Source organism: Colias philodice, chromosome 8 (genome assembly GCF_061535455.1).
Source record: "Colias philodice isolate Cphi_HAF_F1 chromosome 8, ilColPhil1 Martin Lab GWU primary, whole genome shotgun sequence".
NCBI classification, from domain to species: domain Eukaryota; kingdom Metazoa; phylum Arthropoda; class Insecta; order Lepidoptera; family Pieridae; genus Colias; species Colias philodice.
Window position 1 is genome coordinate 7,742,082 of NC_143093.1, and position 18,187 is coordinate 7,760,268.

Here is an 18,187-nt window from a genome sequence, read left to right on the forward strand (position 1 = left end):
AAGGCGCATCACCAGACTTATACTCGATGCACTCTAATGCGTTTACCTATTTAGATATGTGTCTACTTCCTTTAATTAAAACATATGCGTGAATCAACAACATTGTACTAGTAGGGGAACGTGAGTTACGAACTTTCTTTAGTCACGCTCGGCCTGCGCTATACAACCCTCGTATAGGATTGACAGGTGTTATACAGATGGCTTTAACGTTGAAGCGTAATAAGGAAACGTTTTTGTGTTTAATCTTTAAGAGGGTATTACAGAGATAACGTCTTAAGATATAAAGATCTTAAGCGTTTTTGGCGAAACTGCTGAGAGTGATTTTTGGAGCATTTTGGTCATAGTAACAATTAAACATAAAGCTTTTATGTCATTTTCGGAAATTCTTAAAAATTGGATGCGTCAAAATAATGTAATCTTCTTCTTATATATAAAAATGAATCGCAAAATGTGTTGGTACGCTTACCATAACTTGCATAACTCGAGAACGGCTGAACCGATTTCGATAATTCTTTTTTTATTATATTCCTTGAAGTACGAGGATGGTTTTTATGTAGAGAAAACGTAAATATGTACCACGGGCGAAGCCGGGGCGGACCGCTAGTTTAATATAATTATATATTTTTATAACTGTAGGTATATTTTTACTGGCCTGAGAGATTATTTAATATTATGTAACCAGTGTCAGTACACTGTAAAGGTAATATAATATTAACTATTAAGATCTTAACTCCTCTAGGCTGTAGGTACTATCTTCTTACCATCATTGAATATTCATGGTATCTTTATTTGAAGAGATTACCTAAAAGATTTTCTACAACTTGAACTCCGAACTGTTATATTTTTTCCAAGAATTGAAGAACACATAAATAGTAAATACCTACAATTATATTATCTCGATTCTCGAGTTAATAAAGCAATTCCCATAGACGCTATGTGAAGAAATTCTCATAGAACAATTTAATGTGGTGGATATAAATTAGCAAGCTATAGGTTTTATAGCTACCAAAACCATTAATGTCTATTGTATGGTAATGACCAAACATTGATGGCGTCGTGAAAGCGTTGTCTACCCGCTAGCGCTAACTGGTCAGCCACGATCTCGGCCAAATTTACATATGAACTAACATTAAACTTTGAGTACAGGATATTGATTAGCGAACAGATTCACCTCTGAGTCGTTTACAATTGAGTAATATTTATATAAAAAGTAGGTAGCGCGGATGATGATGAAATGCACGCGATATAATATGTAGGTTTATGCAATGAACGAAAGAAAGACAAAATGGAAAAACGTATTGTTAAATACAACTGTAAGGTATATGCTCTACGTTTCTCTAAATTCAGTCATATAAAAAGAGCAGTTTAGTTAGTATAGGTACTAGTTTAAAAATAAAAGGTTTTGATTGAAAGATCGGGAAACCACATTGTATTTTTTTTTACTTCAAACGAAAATCATTGATAAAAGATAAGGTTTGCTACAACTAGAGAATCCAATCCCGCATCAAAATCGCGATCCCGCAAGCCTGCGGGATTAAGATCATCAATCCCGCGGATCCCGCGGGATTTGCGGGATTGATTTTAATTATTATTATTTTTGTTTCATGTAATTATTTAAAGAAAGAAAATACACACAAATATTTTTAATTATTCTTATCAACATGAAGCAAAGTTATCACTTACCTATATTATAAATTAAATATAATGATGTTTAAGACAATACAATATTCACAATATTTCACGTTTCATATTTAAATTTTTATTTGAAATAGAACATATTCATTGGTTTTAGAGGCATTTAAAATCAGCTTATTTTTTTTTGAAAATACTTTCGAAGAAATGATAAAGTATCTAACGTTTCATCTTTTAGATTTGATCTTATCTTGTTGCATAAATAGCCAGCGGCGGAAAAAGCACGCTCGGCTTCCACACTTTTAGGCGGAATTGACTTTACATAAGTATAAACAGCTTCCAAATACTTCCCCCTATTCCCTCCACATTCAAAAAGTGTCAATATCAAATCAGTTGAATTATCTCGAGTGGGTACACGCACAGCAGCTCTAGACTCTGCCACCCATTCAGTACGCGCAAAGTTAAATCCCCGTGCGCCGTAGGGGAATCCCCAGTCATAGAGTACTGGAACCACAGTATTACAATATTATTTCCTACTGGAACCGACATTGATTACGTTCCATTCCGTCCGATAATAGTTCCGATCATCGTCTGAGCCTATTTTTCTTACTTTTTTTCAATCCCGCGAACGTGCGGGATCCCGCATGAGTAATCCCGCATTTTTGATCCCGCAAAAAAGGTGCGGGATCCCGCATTAGCGGGATCCCGCGTTTGCGGGATTGGATTCCCTAGCTACAACAAAACATATTATTAGTATCGGTATGTGGTATGTTGATAATACTAATTATAGCTTTCACCAGAAGCTACCGTACTAATTGAAGTAAAACAAATAACTGTGCAAAGCTTTGGTGTGAAACATTTCCGCAATCGTATGATGTTGAAGCTCTATGGTACAATTTTTTGTATGGGTAGCACCATGGTAGCCCTATAGGTAATATTTATTTTTGAGAATATTTCATTCATAATAATTTACTGCAATAATTCGAGAAATATTTTTTTTTTACTCGACATTGACTTTCCAAATTGCAATTTCGCTGATTCAATCCTTTGTAAAGTATAATTAACTAAATAAAGTCCTAATTTTATTAATGCATTATGCAATCAGTCGGCATCAAAGCACTGATTACAGAAAGTTAAAAGAAACATCTATTGTTTTGTTTGGGAAAATAATTGTATGTTTTCAAACGGTACAGAACAAATGTGCCTCATCAATGTTCCATCCGAAAGTAAACAGTTTTACAGTCCTAATCGCTTTATGCGTAATACGCGATGACGCGTCCCATTTGACCGATAGAAGGTAATATGGTATTTGTTTACAAACATATTACATATCTATGAATATTTAAATATTTTGTTTTTTTTATGGTACTTTGTCAAGTACAATTTTAATTATAATTGTATATCACGTCCGGAATTCTTTAATTTATTCTATACTAGTGGTCCGCCCCGGCGCGGGCGTCGCCCGTGGTACATACATATTTCGCAATAAAAGGTAGCCTATGTCTTTTCTCAGGTATCAAAATATCTACATACCAAATTTCATGCAAATTGGTTCAGTAGTTTAGGCGTGATTGAGTAACAGACAGACAGACAGAGTTACTTTCGCATTTATAATATTAGTATGGATTTCGGAAAGTTGAATGGAAAGTTTGTTATCAATAATTAAATGTCACAGTTGTATTTTTGGAACATCGTCCCATTTGGACCAGACGTTTTTGCGAATATAGACTCATTTATACGTCTCATGGTTACTGTGCACCCACAATAAATATATAAAGGTAAAGGTTACCTGCATGTTGGTGTTGCTGGACTTGTTTTAGTTATATCTAAAGGTAACGCAGCGGCCACTAAATTAATGATTTATTGTGAATACCTATGTATGAAAAGGACGGGATTCTTATAATTATAGTAAAATAGTATAATAACCCTGGTATGACTGGATGTGGTAGATATACTTAATTGAGAACGAATAAATAAATAATTCGGAATAAAGGTGTTTCTGAATATCGTATCAAATTATATTATATTATGGTCGAATATCGAACCCGGAAAGATGCACACCTCTTATTTAATATTGTGTACCAATTCGAATTAGCGGAGTTTTTAAATACGTTACGTACCTATACACTATACAGCGTTGTATTCATGATAAACATTTGTTGAGCAACAGATATCCGATAATTTTGCTGGAAAATCTGTTTAAATGTTGTCCTTTTTGTAGAAAGTTTTGTAAAAATTGAGTTACTGTCAGCAACTCCGCAACATGCTGATGCAAATGTGTTGCTAAGCAATGTTTACCATGAAATCAGGATCTCGAGCCCAAAATTGATCTTCAAATTTTTCTTGTTCTAAACTAGACCCCAAATGTATCAACAAAGTTCAAATAATAATAAAAAAATCATGTTTACCTTGAGGGAAGACGCGCGTCGTCGTGCGCCGCTCACATTATAACCGGCGCGTGTGTTTTTCAGCCGCAATTCTGAAATAATACAAATATTTAAAATCAATAAAGCGTCATTTAATGCGTGTTTCTTACAGTAGCAGGAATATATTTTCTGCTATGTCTGAAAATACCGAATATAATAAGAAACTTAGCAGGAATTGTCCTTTATTTTTAGGAAGAAAAAATTTAGACATGCGTTATTAAATTAGTAAGTAGTTACTGTCTGCAACTCCACAACATGTTGATGCAAATGTGTTGCTAAACAACACATCTTTTATAAAATATAGAGTACGCTTTTCATTTTTTCTTCCTGTATCAGCAAATTACCTTAAGTAAGGGCATTACTATCTTATAGTCAGTAATAATATCCTAATAAAAATAATGGCTATCTATTCAGAACATATCATAAATCTAAAGTCTTCCGTGTCATTTTCTATAGGTAATTATTTTGTAATATCATTATTTTCTTCTTTAAGTATGGATAATTTATGGCTACTTAGAGCAAGAATTCATTTAATGATAGTGTTAATACATAAATATATAACAAATAAGGAATGCCATTCAAAAAACCTTATAAGGCTTAATATAATTTGTTAACTCTACAACCAACTAAAACAACAGCCTTGTCTATAATATGTTATTCCGTATAGTTCCGTATATTTCTCTTTTAGAGTTTATTTATAGCAGGAATGTATAAAACTTCAGGTTGATAGTTATTATAATAGAACTTTAGTGTAGACGTACCATACCTTAAAACTACTTTTGTACCTAAATAAATCTCATGTGAATAAATGTTAATCACATCTCACAACCGGATTCTTTAAATAGGCCTTTTAATGTAGTAAGTATAGTGCAGTCTGACCTTAACCTTTCCATTATTTAAAAACTGTTTCTATTAAGAAACACTAAATTTTATTCACTGCCTGAGGAAGTTTCGACATCGAAATTATATCTATTAAATGATTTGAGTAAACGTCCTTTATATTTTACCACATACGTTCTCATAAAGACTCTTTCAAATAAAATTTAATTTAGGTCTCTCTATTCCTTATCACATATTCTACGAAGTGCAACATTATCACGCTGCAACGCTTTGTTTTGCGATTAGGTACTTTACTTTGAATAGTTTAATATTCCATGTTTAGTATCTGGGTATAATATTCCATGTTCTCTCTTTACTCAGAACAAACTTACAGTATGCATACTTATTTGGAATGCATACTATTTATGAGAAATAAAAGCACGTGAAACATGCACCCAGAATATAGAAATAATTCGGTGAAAATCTGTCCCGCGAATGGTTCCGCAGCGTAGTTAAAATCTTTACATTTTCATCGACCTCAAGACTAAATGATGTAACGAATTAATGGTTTATATTATTTTGGTATTAGTATTGTATAGTGTTTGATAAGTCTACTTTAAATCCAAACCATATAAGTAGGTAAACCTACTGTGTCGTATTAATAATGCTTTCGCTTTAAACATTTTCTCTATTATTGAAGACTCGTTTCGAGAAGTTCCTGTTTTGTGTCCCAGAGACATGATTCGTCTGGATCGCTTTCTAGTAATGTGTGATGTCGCAGAATCTTGCAGACGACGCGCTGGCATACAAACTGTATGAAAGTGGACCGTACTGCCAAGGTCGAAACCGTCCGCTTACCGATTAATATTGTTTACATGCAAATTACGTATACCTAACTGAAGCAGATCGCCGACGTTGCAGTTTCAGCGTATTGTGGATGTGACGACGGCTGACCTCAATTGGGCAACTCATGTTATTTTAATTTAATTAAAATATTCATTCTATATTCGATCGTCGAATGTATTAGAATAATTTTAGATATAATATTTCATTGTAATTTTTATATAATTAAAGTATTAGAAAGTTTTTTGGTTTTTTTTCCAATCTGTGGCTGTCGCATACTTATTTGGCGCAGTCGGTAGGATATCCGCAAGTAGTATTCAAGACTAATTATCTTACATCGATATAACTATACGTCGAGAAGCTACTTTGGGGGCTTTCAAGCACCGGCATCGGATATCACGAATCTACAGTTCTGCAACAGCCCAGGGGAATCCAAACTTCGATTCACGGAGAGAAACCAGAAAATGCAGTATATGTAAGTACACTTGAATTATTCTCGTGTTGCTTCCTTTATTCCTAAGTGTATCCTTTAGCACAAAATTTATCACCCTAGAGCCTTTAGGTCGCGGGACCCTGAATCGCGTCAGGCCCGCCAACGTGTAGTAGATAACAATAGAGATACAGATTTAGATAATAGTTTATTTTTAGATAATTTATTCAATTTAGAAATGGCACATCCTAGAGACCCGGACACAATTTTTAAAGCCCTTCGTTTAGTTCCCGATTTTGACGGAAATCCCAACATTTTACCTCGGTTTATAAGAATATGCGATCAAGTAGTTGTGCAATATCTGAGCACCGAACCGGGTAGCGAGTTTTCAAATTTGTGCTTGCTGAATGGTATCCTTAACAAAATAACTGGGACCGCAGCATGCACAATTAATTCTAATGGCATACCGGATAGTTGGTTAGGTATTCGAAGTGCTCTGATTAATAACTTTTCGGATCAACGCGATGAAACCGCCTTGTACAATGACCTCTCCTTAACGACGCAAGGTAGTAGAACACCTCAGGAATTTTATGAGCATTGTCAAACTTTGTTCAGCACCATCATGACCTATGTGACGTTACATGAAAGTATTGCCACTACCATCGAAGCGAAACGCGATTTATATAAGAAAGTGACGATGCAAGCGTTTGTACGAGGACTTAAAGAACCTCTAGGTTCCCGTATACGCTGCATGCGCCCTCCTACTATCGAAAAGGCGCTTGAATACGTCCAGGAGGAACTTAATGTGATGTACCTCCAATCGCGAAATGACACTACTAAAACCCAACCAACTCCTAAGATTAACCTCGCACAACCCTCGTTATCTTTCACACCCCCGCGTCTACAAAATCACCAATCACCAGTCAACTTGCAGGCCCCTATGGCACCACGCCCGTTTAGGCCTCCTACACACCCATTTAACCAAAATCGTATGCCCACTAACACGCAAAGAATGTTCGCTGCACCTCCACCTAACTATAATCCTCGGAGTAATGTATTTAGATTACAACCACGCCATAATTCACCACAGACACAAGGCCCTCAGCCTATGAGTGGGGTACAACGATTCACTCCTAAAGAATTGCCTCCGACTAATAGGATGATCGCGGGTCATGATTGGAGTAAATTTGGTAATCCACCACCATCCAATTATTTTAAATCCCGTGAACTTAACTTGAACGACTCCGCGGCTTATAATGACTTTTACTACGGTTACGGTGGTTATTATCAAGAACCTGACTATACGCAGTATTATGACTACTCTGATAATGGACTTACTCATGAACCCACCTATGACATGACGTATTACGATACTACTGTGAACAACCCACCACATGACGACTATCAAACGCATTTAGGACCTAGTCAAACCGAACAGGATTTTCAGGAGGATTCGAATTCACCAAAACCAAGATAGAATTGAATCTTCAAACGCAAAGACAGTTACCATACATTCAGATTAGGAACCCACCTTTGAAACTACTTATTGATACGGGTGCTAACCAATCCTTCATAAGCCCTGAAGCTGTCGAGAAATATTTTGCAAATTATCCTCTCAATTTCGATCCTTTTGAAGTAACCAATATACATGCGACCAGTAGGAATAACTATTCAATAACCTTACCATGTTTCGATGAGTTTAATGACCCTGATAGTATGAAGCTTTTCATATATCGATTTCATGACTACTTCGACGGACTTATAGGTTTAGATTTATTAAGCGGTTGGGAAGCTCGAATTGACTTAAGAGAAGGTAAACTGTTAACTCGCTCTGCGTCAAATCCTATTATGATGTACAACTCTTGCAACGTGAACTTATACGAGGATATAATTCCAGCGGGAACTTCTAAAATCATTCGTATTCCCGTAGATACGATTGATGGCGATGTACTCGTTAGGGAGCAAGTACTTTGTAATTGCATAATTCACGAATGTATTACTACTATTAAGAATAACCGTGGTTATTTGGAGATTGAGAACCCTACACCAAATGACATCATATTTTCATTAGATACACCAGCGCACGCAGAATTATTTAATGTTGAGTGCACGCGTACTCAACAATTAAACTCACGCGCACGTGATGTCATTTCACGTTTACGAACGGATCACTTGAACGAAGAGGAAAAAGCTAATCTTATTAAGCTTTGCTCTCGCTATTCTGACGTTTTTTACATTGAAGGGGAAGCTCTTACCTTTACGAATAAAATTAAACATCGAATAAGAACTACTGATGAATTGCCGGTTCATACAAAGAGCTACCGATATCCATTCGTACACCGTCAGGAAGTAAGGGACCAGATCAAGAAAATGTTGGAGCAGGGTATAATACGACCATCTGAATCTGCATGGAGCTCACCCATTTGGGTAGTACCAAAGAAGATAGATGCATCTGGTAAGCAGAAATGGCGTCTTGTGGTTGATTTTCGAAAAGTCAACGAAAAAACGCTAGACGATAAATATCCTATTCCCAATATAAGTGATGTTTTGGATAAGTTAGGGAAGTGCCAGTACTTCACCACACTTGATTTGGCGAGTGGATTTTATCAAGTGGAAATGGATCCACAGGACATAGAAAAGACAGCATTTAATGTTGAACACGGTCATTTTGAATTTCTACGTATGCCTATGGGACTCAAAAATTCTCCGTCCACATTTCAGCGAGTAATGGACAACGTCTTGAGAGGGCTACAAAACGAGATATGCCTAGTGTATCTCGATGATATAATAGTGTTCAGCACATCCCTACAGGAGCACATGATTAATCTTGAAAAGGTTTTTCAGAGACTTAGAGATTCAAACTTCAAAATTCAGATGGATAAATCCGAGTTTCTGAAGCTTGAAACAGCTTATCTTGGACACATCATCAGTAAGGATGGAATCAAACCAAATCCTGACAAGATAGAGGCTATAAGAAAATACCCCATCCCGAAGACACCTAAAGAAATAAAACAATTCCTAGGCCTACTTGGTTATTATAGGAAATTTATTCCAGATTTCGCTCGCACTACTAAGTCACTCACTCAATGTTTGAAGAAAGGAAGGAAAATCAGTGTCGACAATGAATACATAAATTGCTTTGAGAAATGCAAAAGTCTCTTAACTAACGACCCCATCCTGCAATATCCTGATTTTACCAAGGAATTTGTACTAACTACGGATGCATCAAATGTTGCTATTGGAGCCATCCTATCACAGGGTCCGATTGGGTCAGATAAACCCGTGTGTTATGCATCGCGAACCCTAAACGAAAGTGAGTTGAACTACAGTACAATCGAAAAAGAACTGCTTGCTATAGTATGGGCTACAAAATACTTTAGACCCTATCTATTTGGTCGAAAGTTCAAGATCATAACCGACCACAAGCCACTACAATGGATGATGAATCTGAAAGAGCCGAATTCACGTCTTACAAGATGGCGACTTAAACTGAGCGAGTACGATTTTACAGTAGTTTATAAAAAAGGTAAAATTAACACCAATGCTGACGCTCTTTCCCGGGTAGAAATTCACACCAAAGACGTAATGTCTTTGATAGATGAAATTGACGAGCTTAATTCAATTATGGGAAATCCATCCGATACCATACGAGCTCAAGCTAATTCATCTACTGAGACTGTCCACACTAGTAATGAGAATCCAATTTTGGAAATCCCTATCACAGACGAACCACTCAATAAATTCAATAGACAAGTACACTTTACTATCGTGAATGGTGTTAAAAAGCGGCCTCAGGTAACTAAACCATTTGATACTCACACGCGCATTAGTATTCAATTATCAGAATCTAATTTAGAGGAAGACGTAATCAACGCCGTCAAAGAATACGTAAATCCAAAGGTAAAAACCGCCCTGTTAATTACTCCTCCATTGGGAATGTATTCGATTATCCCGATACTACAAGATAAATTTAGAAGTTCATCCATGAATCTTGTGTTAGTTAAAATGGAATTGGAAAATGTTAAGGATTATCTTCGTCAACAGGAAATTATCCGCCACTACCATGACGGAAAAACCAACCATAGAGGAATAAATGAATCTTTTTTGGCTTTATCCCGGAAGTATTATTGGCCAAAGATGAAGGAACACATAACAAAATTCATAAGTGAATGTACACTATGCGGACAGGCAAAGTATGATAGGCATCCCGTTAGACCTCAGTTTAACATTGTACCTCCAGCTACCAAGCCGTTTGAAATAGTTCATATAGACTTGTTTACAGCAGAAGGCGAGAAATACTTAACATTTATAGACGTTTTCACTAAATACGGTCAAGCTTACCACTTACGTGACGGAACAGCCGTTAGTATATTACAATCCCTCTTACATTATTGCACGCATCATGGTATTCCTTTAACCATCGTAACGGATAATGGGACCGAGTTCACCAACCAACTGTTTATGGAATTTACGAGATTACATAAGATCAACCATCATAGAATATTAGCTCATTCTCCTAACGATCATGGAAATATCGAAAGGTTTCATTTGACTATCCTTGAACACCTTAGGCTTCTTAAATTACAACGTAAAGAAGAACCTATTATTAATCTCATGCCCTATGCAATCATAGCTTATAATAGTAGTATACATAGTTTCACTCGATGTAGGCCCTTTGACTTACTAACAGGACATTTTGACCCCAGAGACTGCATGGACATTGACTTTACACAGACATTATTACAACAGTACGTCCAAAATCACAGAGACCAAATGACAAAAGTATATGACATAATTAACTCTTCATCCCTTGCTCACCGTACCGATATAATGGATAATAGAAATAAGACTCGTGAACCCGAGATAGAATACGCACCCCAACAACAGGTCTTTATTAAGAACCCCTTTGCTAGTCGACAAAAAACTGCCCCTCGCTATACACAAGATACAGTTTTAGCTAATCTACCCATTCATATATATACGTCGAAAAAACGCGGCCCTGTAGCAAAATCAAGGTTGAAACGTATACCTAAAGCGGCCAATTTGTTGCAGGATTCTGCTAATGACGCTACTTCCATTGACGCGACCTCAAGAGATAAAACTTGAGAACCTGGATGACGGACCCGGGTTACTACCCTACAACCTTGGACTTATGAGACTTACGACACACCATCATACATTTCTTCAATACGTAAACTTGACTGACGTAGAGAGTAATATCAACTCAATGCAATCTCAACTACTAAGCTACCAAGACCGATTAACAAACGACACCTTTCCAATATATGAAATTCAGATATTATATCTTTCTAACAAGCTTGACAAAGTTCTTAAGCAGTTACGATCTTTGGAACCGAATCGCGTTAAAAGAGGTCTTGTAGATGGATTAGGTTCAATCATCAAAGGAATAACAGGAAATTTAGATCAAACTGATGCTTTAGCATATAATAGGGCTATTAAAACGTTAGAAACCAATCAGAATGAAATAGTTAAAGAATTTAATAATCATATTAGTATTAACAAGGAGTGGATGTCTAAGCATAGTAGTGTGTTAACCCAAATTTTAGAAAACCAGATCAAAATTAACACTACGTTGAACTTGATTATCAATAGTGATGTACGTAGAGAAGAAAGTCTAGTTAAATATGCCAAGTTTGCTCAACTTCTAGAATTGTTAACTGAAAATGTAGAAGATCTAACTCAAGAATTACTTAGGATAGAAAATAGTTTAGCTTTTATTCGTGCTTCGAGCACGCATCATTCAATGATAGATATAGATATACTAGAATCAATAGTTAGTAGATTAAAAGTAATTTACGGTAGAGAGCAGATTTTAGATTTAGAACTTAGAGAATATTATGATGTTATTATTCCGGCATCATATTATGTCGATAGAAATATAGTTTTCGTTTTTAAGTTTCCTATAGTATCTAGAGATAAGTATGACTTTTATAGATTATCCATAGTTCCTAATAAACACGCCCAAGCCCTTATACCACCCTTTCCTTTCATAGCAACAAACGAGTTGTCGTTCATGTACATAGAGGCAGAATGCCCGAAGTTAAAAAACTGGTATCTCTGTGGTAAAGCGATTGTTCATCAGATTCGCACCAAATCGGATTGCATCCAAGAACTCATCATCAACCGAACCCTTCAGGAATCCTGCGAGCTCACTACTGTAAATTTGTTACGGGAGGCCATGGAAAAACTCGATGATCAGCACTACGTAGTATCATTCCCTCAGCAAACTAAAGTACATCTCACTTGCAACAATAGAAGCCACACATCACTTCAAGGAAGCTATCTCATCACGGTTCCTATCGGATGTCGTTTCAAGACAGGACAATTAACCATTGCTAACGACAACGATGAGATCAGAGGCCAACCCCTCAAATTAATCAACATATCCTATGATATTGGAAACCAAAAGATTGCAGCAGCCCGCATCAATCTCAACTCCATCGATCTGCGAGGATTACACCACGCCCAAGATAAAATCCTAATCCAGCATCCTTTACACATTGACAGCGTACAATCAGGTATCCTCCATCACACAACAATACCTGTCTACTCAATACTTTTGTGTGCGGTCATATTGGCTCTCATACATATGACTAGACAGCGCATAAAGAGACGTAACCGAAGGAAAGAACACCAGCAACCATCTGCAACCGAGACAGAAAGGAAAACGGGTAACCCTGAAAATGTTCCGGCGATATTTTCACTGAAGGTCTAAAATAGTCGCCGTTCCAAGGGGGGAGGAATTACGTATACCTAACTGAAGCAGATCGCCGACGTTGCAGTTTCAGCGTATTGTGGATGTGACGACGGCTGACCTCAATTGGGCAACTCATGTTATTTTAATTTAATTAAAATATTCATTCTATATTCGATCGTCGAATGTATTAGAATAATTTTAGATATAATATTTCATTGTAATTTTTATATAATTAAAGTATTAGAAAGTTTTTTGGTTTTTTTTCCAATCTGTGGCTGTCGCATACTTATTTTGCATTGATACGAGAAATTTACAACAATAAATAAACATAAACAATGGGAACAATAGAAACGTAAACATTCAGCTGTATTTAGCGAGATTGTTTCTGCGTAGAACAGGCACCGTAGCTTATATAAAATCACGTGCGGGATTTGTAATAGGTAATTATAATTTTACTCAATAAGGAAAAGCTTAAATTATATATTTTATAAAATTATCCGTGTATTAATTGAAAACAAAAACTGCTCTTGATCACATAACGAATTTATTAATACATAAAGACGTAAAATTACGTAAATTGAAAATGTAGCTAACGCTAACTCTGACTTAAGTTAAATATACTTACACTACTTACTATAAATATTGTGCAATTTACATAAACAAACAACTATTAATTACAAGTAAATGGATAAAATTTTAAGTAAAAAAGCAAACCAGCACAAAGGGATAAGCCGTCGTTTAGTAGACAAAGAGAATGTCAATATCGGTTTGTATGGACGGTAAACATGGCTCGCGCGACCGGCTCCCGAGAAATAATGCTCCACTCCATAACAAACCATAATATGATATACACCATACACCCGTGATAACTATACTTTAACTATAAATTTGAATATCGACCATTTCACATCTTAAAAGTTTAGTTATAGGTTATAGTAAGTATAGTATCCTAACTAAATCTGCTCTTATGTCCCAAAGTTTACGTAAAACATGGTAAAACTAAAAATTTGCACTCATAACATTAGTAATTAATACAGTTACGTGCGCATTATAAACTGGCATATCATTCACATTAGAATTTAATTATTATTTCAATCAGATTATGACTTTGATTAATTAATATTGACACAACGATATGAATGGGAGTGCGAACTGAATCGTTACGGTCTACTTAATTTCGATTGATTGGATATATTCAAATATTTATAAAACACGTGTTTTTGTAAAATGTTATTTTATCTGTTTGACATAGTTGAGTTGATGTCAATACTCTTGGGCTTAATCAGGCTTAATTTACTGGAAATGTTTGTTAAACATTGTTTCTATGCCAACGCAGAAACTAAAGTGAAAAAGTCCCAAATAGTCATAATTTTTGCAAGTTTCATGATTTTTTCATGTAACAAAGCTGATTTATTTTGTGCCATACTTTCACAATTTAAATGATACCTACACTTAAAATTTATTCCTTAATATTTATTTGAAAGAGTTAAATAATGCAACGGTACTACGTTTGTCCTGTTATTTGTTAACCTAATTTAGTAGGTTACGAGTGTGCACTGTACAGTACACAATGATAATTTTGAACAAATGAGGGAAAATCAAAAGTATCATTTTATTTTTTTCCTAATAAAATTATCGTTAATCGTTATCATACAAGGGATAGGATAAGGGAGGCTCTAACCCAACACAATGAACAAATACGGATGTTTTTATTTAAAAGCGATTAATCTTTAGTTATGATGACGTGGCGCTTCCGGGGAATAATGTGAAGATAATATGAAAATAACATTTGAATTCATACATTCGTCTGATCCTTTTTCTAATAGAAGTAATATTCTCAGAGCAGCTATTTGCATAAGCGGTATTAAACTTTGCTTTGCGACCACGCTAAGCGGTGCTAAGCTTTGCAATCTTCTAATATTTTGTTTATTATTTATAAATAAACATTCAGGATGAAAATTTATTTTATCAATCTGGTGTGCTTACATACTGTGTGTCAAAATTAAAGAATAGACAATTGTTGAAGTGTGTTATTACCGTGTTATTCCCAGGCATGAGCCGTGAAAGCAAAACATTGAGAGCGGTATTTCAAAACATTGTGTGCAAATTTCTGCCGATGGAACAAAATACATTTATGAATATGATTACTTGTTTGTTTGTATGAATTTTGTGAATATTAAAGCCTTCCTTCTACTCAGACGTACGTTAAATGTTTGCATATATGCGCGTCCAGTTAGGGCAAAGGTATTAATTGTTTACGGTTAGATTACTTCTGAGTAAGGAAACTTGCATGTCCACATGTAATCTTAAGTAATTGAAGCTCAACTAAAACGATATTTGTAGTATTCGAAGGTGATATTCCCACCTTACCTTTCATGTTTGAAAAGAGTTTAGCGTCTATTGAAGTTGATGTTTTTCGTTTAGATGAAATAGTTTTGTTCTTGTTCTTTGCCACGCTTCGGTAACTCGTTGATAGCACTGACAAATCCACGAGAACATTGCTTGTTCCATCACGAAATCCACTAATACACTAATGGAAAACAGAAGTGTTTTGTCTATTTAACTCGTATTTATCCTTATCTTTAATATTATTACCATTGAGCGATATTACTATAATAGTGATCTTTACGTAACGAGATAAATTATAAAGTTCAAATAGTTAATCTTGTCAATACTAATATTCTCATTGTTAATTAAAATGATAAATTTCAAGAGCTAAAGGCCAACTGATAAAGATGTAAAAAAGGTACACACGGAATCTACGCTCATTTGAGTAAATGAGAGCGATCATTAAAAACATCTAATAGGTAGTAAATGATAAGAAATCGATTAGTTTCAGGGTAACCAGTTCTTACTGATAAGAGCAGAGAGTTCTACATTCCGATAGAAATTATGATCGTTTTTCTCGTCCTCAATGTATAATATTGCACTGCGTATGTCGCTTATAAAAGCAATATAAATCACAGTTCACAATTAATGCGGCTCATTGGATGTACGTTGATATTAAATTGATACAAATGACCCAGTTATTGTTTTAATTGTTTAAATTATGTGGTATTGTTTGTGATCTCGCGGACATTTCAAATTTTCCGAAGCAAAACAATATGTTGATATTATAGAATGATAAGCTTGAGGTTCGTTAAGATACAATTGGGTCCATGCTTACTGCGTAGCTGATAGAGACAAGTAATAATTTATCCATCAAAAAATCATATTCGTATTAGGGCCGATTTTTCAATGCTTGGATAAAACTTATTCGTCGAATAATGTATAAAACTACCATTTTAAAAACGTATTCTAATTGCCCGTATTTGACAGTTTACGTGACATTTTAATATTATCGTGTACGTCTTTATTGGACGGATAAGTTTTATCCAAGCATTGAAAAATCGGCCCTTAATCAAAATAAAGAATTAATATTTTAGCTTAAAATATATCTAGGTGTATACTATATATGTACAGTAAAATTTAAGAATAAAATTTAAAAGCAAACCCACGTGTGACATACTTCACATACTTGTGTTTATACAACTGCTTTAAATTCAATCAATCTACAAACCTATTACTTGTGTGGTAGAGCAGCATAATACAGCAAATAAAAAGGTTACTTTGTTGTGATCCATGTAATTTTATTTCTTGTTTGCTGCTGCCCTGAGCGGGACTACGAAGATTGATTCTAATACATCTATTTGAGGATAAATCGAATCGGATAGACATTTCTGCTCGGAAATGCAAAAATACATTACAATTGCATATTGAATTTTTCTTTCCGATTTTATTTCTTGCGTTTATAGTTCATAATTGAGTTATGTGAGAAAATATTGCTGAGTAGCGCTTTGCAACTTCACCTTATAGGCAAATAATAATAGGTTGATTGTTAGTGGGTTTGCGCGAACAAACTTGCGCAATGTCAATTAGTAATAATGTACATATTTGGTTAATCTGCTGGGAATATACAGTATAACTAGTTCTAGGTTCAGTGCAATTTGTAACACTATTGATACAATTCATCTTTTGAACATTGTTAATTTGTTAGACAGCATCTTTATAACTACAATTTTTCTGTTTTAAATTTTAAGGAAATTCCCATGATTTTGATAGTATAAGTATTGGTATGTTTTATTAAAAAAAATAATAACTTTATCTAACTGTGACAGTACATTGAACTAGTCTGTTAGCTATTCATGAAAGTTGCTCCCGCAGTAAGAATGCCAACTGGCGCCGACGAGGGCTCAAGACTTGTCGTCGTAGGCTGATAGTAGGGTATTATTGTATCAGATTAAGCGCGAAATACCTTATAAACGCGAATAAAAAGTTAAAATAATTTGGTGGACTAACTTTGTTGCATACGTATTGTTGGCTCAGTTTTATATCTTTCAATGTAATTATTCATACAACGCAAATATTAGACCATAAAATAAATAAAGTTGGTTTTGGAATGATTACCTACTTGAAATTATATTGTGCGTATAAAAAAGTTGACAGTTATGGGAAGCTAATTTTGGTTAGTAAGCTTATCTATAATTAAAAGCCGTTACGTTTGCGGTAGTCTTTGACGATGAATAACATTATAACCATTAAAAGGATGTAGAAAACGATTGAAAATTCATAACAAAACATAACATTTATAAATTTGTTTTACAAAGTGATATTTTTTAAGTTAGTCTATTCGAGCTTAAAAACAACATTGAATTCAAATATGTGAGATTACAATTAAATGACTTACATTCCCCCTTATATTGATATCTCTCTCTTAATATATCAACAGTTTAAGTGACATATCACACTAGCGGATTGCGAGCGGTTTCAAAGCGGAGCGGGTGCGCAACGAATACGTTGCGGGCGCGCAACGAACACGCCGCGGTTGCGCAGCGAATTCGTTGCGGACGCGTCATTTTGTATACTCTCGCACAAAAGCCAGCCCTTCCGCCTTGCCTAACTTCCATTCAATATTTCCATCGTTTCTGTAGCACTCAATTTTTTAACCGTACTGTGGAAATGCACTTACTTAACAGTTAACTAAAGATGTAATAACAACTGGAGTTGTTAAAAAAAGGTGCTATAAAATTGAATTACTAGGACTTTTAGAATGTACCATACATTCCAAAAGTATGTAACGACTGACCAGTATAATCTCTCCCATAGCAACGTATGTTATAAAGAGATTTTGTGAACCTAATTATGAGCAAAGTGATAGTGAGTTGCTGGTTGCTTGATAAAATTTTCTATTCACTGCTATTTATCTAATAATAAGATAGCCCTGTTTTAGTTAAGGAGCTTTAACATTTATTTCACTAATGAACTTTCTTAATGAGCAAT

General features: G+C 35.1%; 1 protein-coding gene across 1 annotated transcript in view; it reads right to left on the reverse strand.

The window, feature by feature from the left end:
- LOC149486669 (uncharacterized) overlaps positions 1 to 18,187 on the reverse strand; it is a 44,847-nt gene that overhangs the window by 7,415 nt on the left and 19,245 nt on the right. Inside the window, exon 2 of the mRNA XM_089698351.1 lies at positions 4,041 to 4,111. The gene's annotated coding sequence lies outside the window, so the exon portion shown is untranslated. The remainder of the gene's footprint in view (positions 1 to 4,040; positions 4,112 to 18,187) is intronic.